Consider the following 12,384-nt stretch of genomic DNA (forward strand, 5'->3'; position numbering starts at 1 on the left):
GTTATGGCGGGATCCAAAGAAAAGCTGCCGAAATTTGAAGGCGATGGTACAGCCGACCCCATCCGACATTGTAAGACATGTGAGACGATCTGATGGCCAAATGGAATCACAGATGCCGACGAATGGGCCAAGCAATTTCCGGCAACCCTACGGGGTGTCGCAATTGATTGGTTTTCGGATATGGATCCGCAGAAGCTGGATACCTGGGATAAGATTAAAGAGGAGTTCCTAGCAGAATTTAAACTCTTGCGGGACGATAATGAAATTGTAGCAGAGATTTTCAATAGGAAACAGGGGAAGCACAAAACTGTCCGCATCTACGCCAGGAGATTAAAAGACTTAATAAACAAAATGGAAAGCAAGCCGGCGGACGGATTACAGAAAAGGTGGTTTGTGGACGGCCTACGCTCGCAGTTGCGGAGGAAAATGAAAATTGTGCCACCGTCGTCATATGTGGATGCTTATAACAGAGCCCTGGACCTTGAAAGTGCACGCAAGACAAAGAAGAAGAAAACTAGCTCCTCTGATTCTGATGACAAAGAATCTGTTGGAGATGATAGTAGCGACGACGAAGGTAGTAGCAAAAAGGGTCGTGCCTTACAGAAGGATATGGTTCGAATGATGAAGGAGTTTAAAAATATGCAGAAGGAGCCAAAAGGTAGTGCACTGTGTTGCACGAAATGTAAGACCGACGCTCACACTAAAGGATCGTGTCCGAAGAACCAATTTTGTGATATTTTTCAGATCATGGGCCATTCGACAAAAGACTGCCCCTTTAACATGAAAACAAGAGGATCTCCGCAGGTGCTTCTCACACAAGAGGCTTCCCCGTTAGGTAGTAGCGGAAACACGAATGTCGTCGGCGCTACATCTGGAGGATACAAGAATAATCGGCGTGGACAGAATAACAACAACAATAACAATACCAATACGAGCAGAAGCCGGATCCAGTATGATGCACACGAACGGCCGTTTATTCAGTGCCGAGCATGTAACTTGTGGGGGCATTTTGCGCGGGAATGTCCAACAGCAAATACACCTCAACTATTGTGCCGATGGTGTGGACCCGGCGATCACGACAATTCAAAATGTCCAAAATCTGGAGTGAACTTGATCACTGTTGGAGCGGATGAGGAAGAAGTTCTGGCAATTACGCGGCAACAAGCAAAAGAATATCCGGACCTTGCCGAAGAAAAGAAGAAATTTGCGGCAGCACGGGCGGAGGTTGGAAAAGTATCTCAAGCAGTAACACCTCCAGACACTGTCGGCACTTCAGCGAGGAGTTCCGTAGAACAAAACATAGTACGACAAATTTGGCAAACGGAGGTGCAAGTAAAGGTAAGTGATTTGCTTCTCACCATGCCCCAACTTCGATCTGCTCTTTCAAATATGGCAAGAGAATCAAGCCTCGAGAAGGAAAAGTCACCAGGAGAACCGAGTCAACAAAAAGAAAAGGAAATTGTTACGAGAGGAGAAGAGCAGATGTTGTTGGCGCTGACATTCGGACGGCACCCTGCAGTTGTCAAGATGGGGATACTTGGACATGTTCTCACAAACACCATAGTGGACGGAGGGTCCGGCGTAAATTTATTGCCAGAAGAAACCTGGAGGAAACTTGGACAGCCGACATTGTGGCCTTCAAGGTTTCAGCTACTGACCGCCGATCAACATGGTATTAAACCTCTGGGTATTCTCATGGCACAGCCGGTAACCATTAGCACCCAGCCGTTCTTGATGGATTTCGTGGTGATTCCATTGAAAAGGAAAGGCTATGACGCCATCCTAGGCCGTGGGTGGCTTATCGAAGCAAGAGCTCGACACGACTGGAAGAAGAACATTTTATCCCTTGAAAGTAAAGGTCGTCGATTCGTCATTGATCTGCATACCCAAATGGTAGGGGAAGAGGCCTTGTCGTCAGATTCTGAGGGAGAGGAGGACGAAGGTAGACAACGGATGGAACCGGATCAGGAGGGCGTCCTCCGATTGGACGGGGGAACAACGGATGACGACTTGGATTCCGTCAACGGTCTCTACCACTGGCAAATGGAGGACTATGAATTATTTCACAGCTGCAATGTTCTGTCAATTGAGAACGAATATTCGAAGGAGTTTAGTGAAGTAAAGGAGAGGGAGGCACCGTTGGATGTTACACCCGCCCATGCATTCAGTGAAGGAGAGACAATCAAGTATAATGAAGCTACGCTGCAAACAATGAATTTGGGGGACGAGGCAGAGCCGAAGAACATACTAGTCGGAGATAATTAGGATCCAGTACTCAAGGCCACGACATTCAAGATATTTATGGACTACAAGGATGTGTTTGCATGGACATACAAGGACCTCAAAGAAGTACTACCGGAATTGTGTGTGCACCGCATCCCGCTGGTGGACGGAGCTGTACCTGTACGAAAGCGACCTTACAGGATGAACAAGAACTATGCCGCACGGGTTACAGAGGAAATCAACCGGATGCTGGAAGCTAGCATTATCTTCAAGGAACAGACCAGTGAATGGGTGTTACCGATAGTCATTTCATTGAAGAAGGATACTATTCAGATCTGGATATGCGTTGATTTTAGATGCCTAAATGCAGTGACGATCAAAGATCCTTTTCCGCTTCCTTTCACAGATAGCATTCTAGAGGAGGTTGCAGGACATGAAATCTACTCTTTTATGGACGGGTTCTCCGGATACAATCAAATTTCTATAGCAGAGGAGGATAAGTTGAAGACAACGTTTGTTGTCGAAGATGGGGTCTACGCATACAACCGAATGCCTTTTGGGTTGTATAATGCACCGGCCACATTCCAGCGGATTATACTGCATATCTTCGACAAGATGTCTGTGGGAAATTTCAAAGCCTTCTTGGATGATTGGTCAATATTTAGCACGGAGGACGGACACCTGGCAGCACTTGGTGAGTGTATGGAGAGATGTTGCAAGGCCCGGCTAGCACTGAATCCCAAGAAGTGCAGATTCATGGTTCCGCACGGCAGACTGCTCGAACACATTGTCTGTAAGGAAGGATTAAAGACGGATCCCGACAAGGTGAGAGTCATTCTTGAAATGCAACCATCTACTAATGTGACGGAGGTAAAATCTTTTCTCGGGCATATAGGTTATTATTGGAGGTTTATTAAAAAATTTGCCAAGGTGTCCCAACCGTTAGATAAGTTAACCTGCAAGGAAGAATCATTTAGATGGGATAAAGAGCAGGATGAGGCATTTGAAGGGTTGAAGGTACAACTGGCTACGGCACCCATCCTGGCATATCCGAACTGGAATAAAGAATTTCATGTTTATGTGGATGCCTCCAACTATGCAATCGGCGCGACCCTAGTACAAACTGGTAATCACGGACCGGATCATCCAATATACTTGGCCAGCTGGTTGCTCTCAAAGCCCGAGCAGAACTACAGCATGACTGAAAGAGAAGCGTTGGGAATGGTTTATGCTGTGTAAAAATTCCGTCATTATTTGCTTGCTACACCGTTTGTGTTTTATGTTGATCACCAGGCCCTGTTGTACATGATTAACAAACCCGTCATCCAAGGGAGGATCAGCAAATGGTAACTACTGTTGCAGGAATTCACTTTCAAAATCATTGTCCGGCCAGGAAAGAAACATGTCAGTGCCGACCACCTGTCGCGGATCAGAACAGGGGAACCAGCGGAGGGTGTGAATGATGACTTCCCTGATGCACAGCTGTTTTAGATTGGCGTACTGCCGAAACCGGTCAACAAGACAGTTTCCCACGGGGATGTCACCAAATGATAGGCGCAAGTTGATAATCAGGAGTCGTACGTTTCAATTGATCAATGGATTGCTCTACAAAATGGGGCCGGATCATACTCTTCGGCGGTGTGTATTGGAAGAAGAGATACCGCAGGTGTTAAAAGAAGCACATGAGGGTCTCGCGAGAGGACACATGGGACCCGACACCACTGCACGGAAGATATTACTCGCAGGACTCTGGTGGCCGACGGTGTACAATGATGCACGGGGATGGGTCGTCGGATGTGACACTTGCCAACGGATCAGGAAGCCGCTGAAAAGAGATTTCATGCCACTTCAACCCTCTCATGCGCAGGAACTTTTTGAGAGATGGGGACTAGATTTCATTGGACCACTGAGGGTGAGCAAGAGTCGACGGTGTCGATACATCATTGTTGCAATGGAGTACCTAACCAAGTGGGTAGAGGCCCGTGCATTACTAGATAACTCGGCCGTCAGCACCGCGAAATTTATTTATGAACAGATCATCATAAGGTATGGAATCCCGTTACAATTATCAAGTGATAGGGGAGGTCATTTTGTTAATCATGTTATTCGACTGCTCAACACTCAGTTCAAGATTTATCATTCACTGTCGAGTCCGTACTATCCAAGAGCAAACGGGCAGGCAGAGGCCACCAATAAAATTCTAGTATCCATCATCTACAAATCCTGCGTGGTGGAAGGTGCCGATTGGGAGAACTTACCCGCTGCCCTGTGGGCGTACTACACGGCATACAAGGTGACGACAGGGCACACACCATTCCAGTTAATGTTTGGACAGGAAGTAGTGGTCCCAATGAAATTCATGATTCCGAGTCTCCGAATAGCGTTGGAAAACAAATTGGATGATGACGAAAGCTTACAAGAGCGATTGAATAATTTGAATAAACTAGAGGAGAAACGGTTGTTGGCACAGTGGGCCACTGAAGTGGCACAGAACAGACGCAAGCTCTGGCATGATAAGCATCTCAAACGTAGCAAATTCCAGCCGGGACAGTTAGTATTGAAGTATGATGGTTGTAATGAAATCAAGCCAGGAAAATTCAAAGTGCAATGGGTTGGACCATATCAGATCCGAGAGATTGGTAACACTGGGGCAATCAAACTGGCGACCTTGGACGGACAAGAGATGGCTTAGTTAGTTAACGGATCTAAGTTGAAACTATATCGCGCAAGAATGTTCTCGTCGTCATTGAATCCTTCAGCGTCGTCATTACAGGACTCTCTCGCGGCGACGTCATTTGGAGGTACCACTGTTATTTGATGTATTAGAATTTTGAAAAAAATAAATAAAAATTTAAAAAAATTTTTAAAAATAATAATAATAATAAAAAAATTGAGGGCCCCGCGGACAGAAAGGCCCCGCGGGCAACAGTCTGTCCGCGGGCGTTACAATCAAAGCCCCGCGGGCAACTGACGACCCGCAGGTGAAGAAGACAAGGCCCGCGGACAACAGCCTGTCCGCGAGCGACAAAGGAAAGGCCCGCGGACAGCCTGTCCGCGGGTTAAAATAAGCCCCGCGGGCAACAACCTGTCCACGGGCATAAAACAATTATTCCTCCACCAGGCCGTGAGTAAGAAAAGAAAGGATGCGGGTTAGAAAAAAAAAAACTTCTCTGCTAGTTAGAGTTTCTCCTCCGCCAAAAATAAGCCCGTGGGTATACAAAAAAAACAAATAATCAAATGTCTATCGTGAATGGAAGAAGTGGAGCGCGGGTGAGATGCAAGGAAATTCATTATTTTCTCCTCCTTTTGTCAGGGAAGCCGCAACAAAAGCCCTAAAGGCAGAGTAAATCAAATGGACGGGGCCAGCCCTTCCACGGGTGACCGGCAGATGTGCATCGAAGAAGAAAAACTTATTTACAGCGCCTCCTAATCCCTCACAAATTTTTGGTTTCCTGTCGCAATGTTGGTATTCAGACAATTGCTCCTGTCCTATTCAAACAGATCAGAATGCAAATGATGAGGTTACATGAATTAAAATACCAGAAAAATGAGGAACAATCACACGCGGGTGTTGGCAATAATCACAGGACGAACTCTCTGCACCTAGAAATTATTGAAGGCAAAGTTGGGTTGTTTGTGTATTGTTTTAATTGGAAGGACTGTTGATTAAGATTTGTCTTCTCCTCTTCCGCGGGGCAAGCGGAAGCCGTGGAAGAGTCAGTTCGCAGCCAATATGGAAAAGAATTCAAGAGTTTTGGCATCGGGGATTCGAGTTGCAGGCCCCTCCGGTTCTAGCAACAAGAAACAGAAGACCAAGGAGGAACTCACTTATCTCACCATCCAGTTTGAAAGTCTCAGTGGGAGCGAATGCCGGAAGTGGTGGCAGGAGACCCCAGAGGCAGACCAGATTAAACAGATTTTGATGCGGGCACAGGTGCATTGGGCCATCCAATTTCCCATCTTTTCCATCCGATTGTTCGAATCAGTTTTGCGCACCATGATAAAGACATATAGCGCTCCGAGCAGAACAAGTACATTCCTGTACAAGCAACATCAGATGACAGTATCTTTTAAACCTAGGGATTTCACTAGGGTCTTCGGCATCCCTGGCCCCGATGGGAGGAAAGTGGAAATCAAGAATCATAAATTATCACAGGAACGGAAGGAGCATTGGATAGATCTAGTGTGCAGGGACCTTACAACCTGGAAAGGGAGACAGCGGTTCAAGAGAAAGTGCAGAGGGCTTCACAGAGACTTTATTCGAGAGGGTCATTGGCGTTGTATCATGGACGTCATCAAGAGCAGGTTGACAAGCGCCACCCGGGCCTCAGATATCGCATTGCCACAGATTGTGTTTATGAATGGTATCATGCAGGGAGTGGTATATGATTGGGCCTCAATACTTGCCGACAGGATGGAAGAATTCATGACGCTTCAGCACCGAACATTTTTTATGCTGCACCATGCCATCGGGTTGTTTCTAGAGGCTGCAGCTAGTCAAATTCCAATGGATGGCTTTGAGGCTCCTCCAAGGGGCAAGTTGGCAGACGGGGAGCCTCCCGTATTCTACTGGCGACACTTAGATACAGGAGGATCAGCATCAGGTCACAAGAAAGTACTCCGCGGATTGGCTGCTTCCGGAGAGACAGATAATGGATGGGAGGGCACTTCGATGAGTGACGAGGCTGAGTCCATGGAAGAAGAGGTGAGCACTTCGACGGAAGCTGATGGTGAGGCAGCGGGTAGTGGGCCCACATTCTTTACCCCTCCTCAGTTTTCAACTTCGACGCACTTGACTACCTTTTCGACAGTCATTCCAGCATTTGGTCAGCGTCATGCCCCGGTCCTTATGACTCCTCCAGCGGAGGCAGATGTCCCACGGACAGTGACGGAGGTGGTCCCACAGGCAGTGACGGATGTTGTCCCACGGACAGTCACCGAGTCATTACCAACAGCTGTAGCGGAGGTGATTCCAATTGTACCAACAGATGTCACCGTCACAGTCCCACCAAGAGCACAGTTGCCATCGCCAGAGTTTGAGCCGCAGGTTCAGTTGGAGGTCATTGATTGTGATGCAGTGGTCACTATTTCATCATCTTTTTTAGCAAAGGCCGAGTCAACCCAGCCAGTACCGGAGAAGAACATGGAGCTTGCGCATTCCAATCAACCGGAGGTGATGGATAGAGCTAGTGAGTTTCTGAGGCAGTAGTTCCGACTCACTCCGGCGAAGCGAGGTCCGTCCATTCAGTCTCCTAGGCGTTCAAGAACATCACCAGCAGTACCAGAGCCTCAGCTTCAGGAGGAGGGAATGCCACATACCGTGGTTGCGCCAACAGCAGAGAAGGCGGCACCGGATGTGGGCATGGCTCCCGCTGATGAGGAGGAAAACAATGATGCGGAATGGTCGTTGGAGGCCTTCGTAAAGGACTATGGGTCGGATGAGGACAGGTGTCGGGATTACCTCAGGATTATGAAGTCTGCATTGAAGAAGGGACACGATGTGGCAATTCAGGCCCTGACTCGGCGGAGGGAGTGGCACTTGACTAGAGCGTATATCCATGGGATTTGTCCTCGGCGATTTCAGAATTGCTTTGTAGACAAGGGCTGGCCGGCGACAGAGACAACTGAGATGTTGGCAGATTGGGCCACTGAGCCAGAGTTGGGACCCAGTGATACCCCTATGATGAAGCTAGCACATGAGATTGTGGGACTATACAAAGATGTTTACTATGGTCGTCGACGTGCGGAGGCAGGCAGAGTTGCAGCAGAGAGATCATTGGCAGCTGAGATTGAGGCTAGACAGAAGCTAGCTGCCGACTTGGCCGACCAACAGGCAGCATGGGCCACAGAGCGGACAGCACTACTGGCAGATTTGGCAGCAGCGGTGCAGGAGAGAGACGTGGCTAAGCAAGGTATGGAGGCAACGGTTCGAGATAAGGATGCGCGCTGAGCATGAGATGGAGTTAGCCCGGACGTAGGCCATGGATGTGGCGCTTCTTCTAAAGGAAGCCGTCGAAGTTAATTCTCAGATTCAAACAAATCTCCGCATCAGGACAGAGCAGGTGTATGAGTTACGTCGCTAGCAGCACACTTCTGGGACGCCCCCTTCTCTCTAGTATTTCTTCTGTGGTCTGTAAGTTGTCTCCTAATTTTGTTAGCCGTCAAGAGACGACTGTTTTTTTGGGGGGGATGGTGTTAGCCAACTGGATGGTTCCGGCGGTGTTTTTGTATTCTGTAGCCGACGGGGTGATGTCCGGCGGTGTTTCTATATTCTGTAGCCGACGTCGTCGGTAAATAGTTTGTAGCGGATAGAATATTTGTGGCCAACGGACTCCCTCGAGAAGGTTCGGCAGTAGTATTTATATCCCGTCTAGGATCATTGTAAATCATCATTCATCTACTATTGCGAATATAATTCCACTGTTCGTGTTCATTGTCTGTATGCATTCATTTTCTTTACCTGTACGGTAAACACATTTTAAATAAAACCTCTCTTCCTAGAGCTGAAATCACTAAACAGAAGAACTTCTTTCTACCAAAGAGAAGAAACATAAAAGACTCTCTACCTTCTGCAACATTGGTGATCCATATCCAATTCATTCAAGAAATTTGCACTCAAAAGATATATACACATCTACAAAAATCTTATGTAAAATTACAGCAGTAACTCTTCACTTTCAACATTATTTATACTTTAACTATAGACTTCAATAAGCTGAAAATCAGAATTATGGTAACTTACTTGATATGTTCCATTTGCTTATGGATTCCAAGATGAGAGACTTGCTTTCCCTTCAGAACATTGCAGTTACTTCTTACTCTAATAAGGTTGAAGCTCACCCATACATATAAAGTAGAATGCAGCTCCAACATGTGTCATGTGCAATTTTACTGAAATCTTTACAACATAAAATATTGTAGTAACTTCGTAGCACTAGTAAGAGACAAGAGTTGACACCCAATATGAAATTAGGACTGAATTTTAAATTAAAACTTGCACAAGATTTACAAGTCTCAAATACTCATATGACACAAAACTAAATGGCATAAATCTCCCTCAAAGATTCACAATGGCTTTCCCACACCATGAAAGGTTCAATTCACCTCTATGCACTTCAATGAATAACTCACTGGACTACAATGTGAAAGAAGCATATGTGAATGCTAGATAAATTTTTAACACAACTTTCAATATTAATAGACATGGATTTTCTCATTCTTTTCCCAGTAGAGTTGTAATTTTGTTGCATGACTTGGTTGGGAAAAATAAAGCTGAAACATGTGATTGAATATGCAGAAACAACACCAAAGATTCCAACACATTTTAACAAATAATTTTATTAGTTCTTCTCCAATAGAGTCACTATTTTGTTGGCTCCTGATTTGATAGGATTATAAATACCCACCCAACGATAAGAGTAAATACATCTAGAGTGTAGCTACTTCCCATATTCAACATACTTGTTTAAACATCAAGACCAATTAACAAGGAAATAATTCCTTCTACCTTTCAGGCTCTGCAAGACCTAGGTAGGCAGACCTTGGATTCACACAAATATAACCAGTGCTAAAACATATTCTAGAATCCAAACAAAAAAAGAGTATAACCTTGATTCTTCTATACTTATACAAAAAAATAGGTACGCAATATTTAGTTACACAACCTATGAATTCACAAGTTAAGTGCTAGAAATAGATAATACTAAGAAGGTGGGGGGGGGAGGGGGAAGGTGAATCAGTATTCTACTAACTTTTTCCCATAACTGAATATTGTTAATTACTTTACAACATGAATATGAAAGTAAACCAACAATGCTGAATAGTAGATAAATCCAAACACAAAGAGAACTCATAAAACCATATTTTGTTAACTAGGGAAACCCTGGCCAAGGGAAAACCCCAATGGGGATTGCACCCATAGAATGATTCACTAAACAAAAGAATCATGTTAAGGATGTTGACTCTGTTAGGAGTTGGTAATACAATTACATATTTATGCAAGAAGAGCCCACTGCCCAAACACGCAATTATACAATTCAATTCCTTAAACAAAATGAGATAGATACAAAAACCTCTTTATTGTTGTCTATTGTACTTCGCATATCTCTGATCTTACATCAAAATTGATGGGGAGCTTCTTCACTTAGAGCTTTTCTTGCTCTATCAAGGCTACTTTTTAGCCTACTTAGGTTTACTTCTCTAACCCCAACCTAGAGGATCTCCTAATCCCCTTCGTCCAAGAAACTCACCAACCAATTTACTTTCTACTCCTTTTAACGCCAAAACCCCAACTATGCATCTTTTGGCTCAATAGGCCACACTCCACCAAAAGCCATTAGAGGGTCAAAATCAAGTTTGCACCTTCCTTCTAAGGCTCTCACCACATCTCATGCAATTCTGCATCAACTTAATAGGTCTAGCTCACCCACAACTCCAAATTGCCCCATTTGTCCTTGTAGCCCTAAGAGCCCCTATTAGCCCTCCTAGAAAAAATCCTTAACAAGGCCTATAGATGTCTATTAGACATTGTTCCACATTTACTAGGGGTTGAATATTTTCTTGGTTTCCAGCCTCCATAGTGTCCGTACTGTACAGTTTCAGAATACCCTTATTTTGAGGGTTTCAAGGGCAATGATAGCAAAACACTTGCCAAATGCTCTAGACTCAACATCAAACCTCCTCCTCTAGCTTTTGGACACCTAATACCTTACTCCACCATTGCCCATTCAACATCGGCACGTGTCAATCCTCTGTTCTTGCTAGAACTCATTTACAAGCCTCATTGCACCTTGCCAAGCCTTCATTTGCTTGCCTAGGGCTCGCTTGTAAAAATAGCTATTTGACTTCCACAAACTCCAAAATGGCTATGTACATTATTTATAGAGGCTATCACTTGATTCCCAAAAGCCATAGTGTTTTGACCATGGAAACTCAATCTATAGCTATTTGAATGTTGATTGCTCAAAACTGGGCAACAAGAAAGCAAAAGCTAAATAATTTTCAAAACTTGGTTAAATGACAACTAGTGACCAAAAAAACTAGTATAGAATCAAAACATGGATCCAAGAAACTAATCCAACCAAAACAGTAGGCACACCAATCCAACTATTCAAGAACTCTCCAAAAATATGTTTTCTATCAACAAAATTCCTCCTTCACTCATGTGTTGTCTGTACAAATGCATAACCAACCCTTAGAAATGAGTTGGAAGGTGTTTATATAGGTTCTCCTAACCGCCTTGACCTTTGGTTCGAGATATAACCACCCATTTTGTCCTTTCCTAAAAAAGTGCAAAAATTGCAAAGTTGTCAATGAGCAATTTTGACAACTTTTGCAATTTTGCAATCTAGGCCTCCAAACTTGTCCAGTTTGGTTTCAATGCTTATAAAATGAACCTAAAACACTTAAGGACCTCCACTGAACACTTCTCACTCTATTTTTGGCATTTTGCCACATTTTGCCCCATAGAGCAAATTTAAGCATTTCTAGTCTCATCAGAACTTAATTGCTAACAACATGACTCAACCTTGAATCCTACCTAACCACACATCTAAAACACAAATTTAGATCCTAGGGTAAGGGGAGTTGTACCATTTAGGAAATTTTAAGAAGCAAAGAGGCATTAGGCACTTGCATAATTAAAGGAACACACAAATAAAAACATGATATGTAAAATGGATAGAGCAATTCTTCCACACTTCAGTGAATTAGATAATATAACAGCCCATGCATGGTGACAAATGTTAAAACCTATTTCCAATGACAAAAGATGTCCGATTTATTATCGTACATTTAGAGAGATTGGCTCACAAATGTTGGCACCCTAGAATCTGTAATGTCCCCATTTCAAAGGCTTAATTGAAGGAGTAATATTAAACAATAATAAATAAATAATTATTATAATTATTATTAAAAATAGTATTTTAATAAGATATCAAATTATTGTTGATATAGTAGCAATATAAAAATGATATAATTACATAAACTATAATGTAATTATAATACATAATTATATTATAATATCGTCTACATTAAATAACTAAATATATTTATCAAATCTTAAAAATGAAAGTTTACCAATGATTATAATCTAAATTTAATAGAAAATATTCAAACAAATAATATCGTCATCAAATAAATGATAATATAAAATAGAAAATT

At 43.7% G+C, this 12,384-nt stretch overlaps 1 protein-coding gene across 12 annotated transcripts in view; it reads right to left on the reverse strand.

Annotated features, from left to right (window-relative positions):
* The window catches only part of LOC149531042 (ankyrin repeat domain-containing protein 2A-like), a 146,354-nt gene that overhangs the window by 93,549 nt on the left and 40,421 nt on the right, over positions 1 to 12,384 (reverse strand). The gene's annotated exons all lie outside the window — the stretch shown is intronic.

Source organism: Cupressus sempervirens, chromosome 11, assembly GCF_028749045.1.
Source record: "Cupressus sempervirens isolate cs-2001-9-10 chromosome 11, ASM2874904v1, whole genome shotgun sequence".
Classification (NCBI taxonomy): domain Eukaryota; kingdom Viridiplantae; phylum Streptophyta; class Pinopsida; order Cupressales; family Cupressaceae; genus Cupressus; species Cupressus sempervirens.